At 46.6% G+C, this 2,056-nt stretch overlaps 1 pseudogene; it reads right to left on the bottom strand.

Moving 5' to 3' along the window:
- Window positions 1-621, bottom strand: part of LOC149164744 (25S ribosomal RNA) — a 3,224-nt pseudogene extending 2,603 nt beyond the window's left edge.
- Window positions 622-2,056: the final 1,435 nt, after the last annotated feature.

The following is a 2,056-nucleotide window of genomic DNA, read 5'->3' on the forward strand; positions in this document are numbered from 1 at the left end:
AGAAATTCCTCTCCCTTATGGTCGAGCCTGCTTACGCATCCTTCGACTGATTGTTCGCATCGGATTTATTTCTATTGTACTCCCTTTCCTAGGGTTCTTTTCACCTTTCCCTCACGGTACTTGTACGCTATCGGTCATTGAGGAATACTTGGGCTCAGAGGGTGGTCCCCCTTTCTCTCTACGAAGCGATCCTAATTCAAACACGCTGCGTTTTACTTACAGAATCGAACCATGGGACTCTCTACAAGGCTATCACCTTCTTTGGACAGATCTTCCAACCTTTTCATTCACAATTCTGCCTACCTCTCCCTCTCCCTTATGGTCGAGCACCTAAAGGTCCTTATGGTCGAGCAACTCAAGTTCCTTACGACACCTTATAACCTAAATCAAAGGGCAAAGATCGGCATGCTTGGTTCTTCCATCATCCAATGAACTGAAATGAATCACGCAGAGAAGGCAAGGCTAGGAAAATGAGACCAAGATCGAAATGAAAACCTCCGCTGCTTAGTATTTTCCCAATCCTCTTTCGCTCGCCACTACTAAAGGGGTCTCGGTTGATTCCCCTTCCCATAGCTACTTAGATGTTTCATTTGCTAAGTCTTTCAAGTCCAAGGAGTGCAGACTAGCCATAGGGCTTGGATACGGTTTCCCGATCGGAGATCCATGGATCACGGATGGTATCTCCCCACGACCTTTCGCCTTTGGAAGCGTCCTTCCCTCTCAATGCCCGGGCATCCATCCGATGCATTCTTTCCGATACAGCAGGCATTGAACCTTCTTCACACCGCACCACCGATGGCGGCCTTTTGGACGAGTGTGCTAACACACCCATCAACCACTGAAACTTGTTCGTGATTCCAGTCATTATATACGTAATTACGATTTAGCAGATAATGCATATATGGGCATATGTCATTATGCATGAATGACTCGATATATGTCATTTCGCAAGCAATTAGATTGATCTCGTGAACCTCTGCCATGCCTTCCATTCATTCATTATAGCTGCTATTATATATGTCATTACGCTTTAAGGCTCAACCATCCGTACGGGGAGAAGAAAGACTACTTCGTGTCTCCTTGCACTAGGAAGCGCAAGCCCCTGCGGGACCTTCCCGTAATTATCTTTTACCTCGTAATTAGTAGGCGGGGAACCACCCGTACTTAGCTTTTACCCCGTAATTAGCTGTGAACCCGTAATTGAATAGTAAGCCACTTCCTGTTACATATTGAGGTGCTGCGGCGGTTAGTGGGAGTTACGCGGTTAGTGGGCATATGACTGAGAAATATACAATGAAAGAAACTGAACTAAAGAATGGCCCTGCTTTTATTGGCAGGGAAAGCATTTAAGCTTAGCGTTGGACCTACCAACAACCACCCGCATTTCTCTACGACCCCACCTAATCTGAAGGTGGGCGAATCCGTCAATTCATAAATAGATTTACTGCATTACCCATATAACTCTGATGACTGAGATTCTATATTATATATGTCATTTCAGATCATGAAAGAGAAAGCTTCCGAAGCGCATCTCTGTCTCTATTCCCGTATGAAAGGCCACTTGCGTGCGTTTTACGGCTACTTCAAAAGACCCAAGATGGGGACCTAGCGGGGACCTAATAAATAGCCTAAAATTGCCATTTTCACGTGGCTCCAAGGAACGGCTTGTTTTCTCTGAACCGACTGGATCCACTCCCAAGGATGCACTGGTAAGGATGCACTCCACCAGTAAGGATGCACTCTACTAGCAAGGGCTTCGCCTTCACTGGTTAGGGCTTCGCTCTTTCTCTCTCTGAACCGACTGGATCCACTCCACTAGCAAGGGCTTCGCCTTCACTGGTTAGGGCTTTGCTCTTTCCCTCTCTGAACCGACTAGATCCACTCCCAAGGATGCACTGGTAAGGATGCACTCCACTAGCAAGGGCTTCGCGCTTACGGAAATAGCGTCTATAAAGAAACGGCATCGAAAGCCCTAATAAATGGCCATTTTCACGTGGCTCCAAGGACACCTTCCAACCAAACATCCAAGAACCTTCTGACACCGCATTCTACGCTT

The sequence above is a fragment of the Pinus tabuliformis genome, chromosome 5_1, assembly GCF_031772625.1.
Source record: "Pinus tabuliformis cultivar Carrire ecotype Pingquan chromosome 5_1, CPIR1, whole genome shotgun sequence".
NCBI lineage: Eukaryota > Viridiplantae > Streptophyta > Pinopsida > Pinales > Pinaceae > Pinus > Pinus tabuliformis.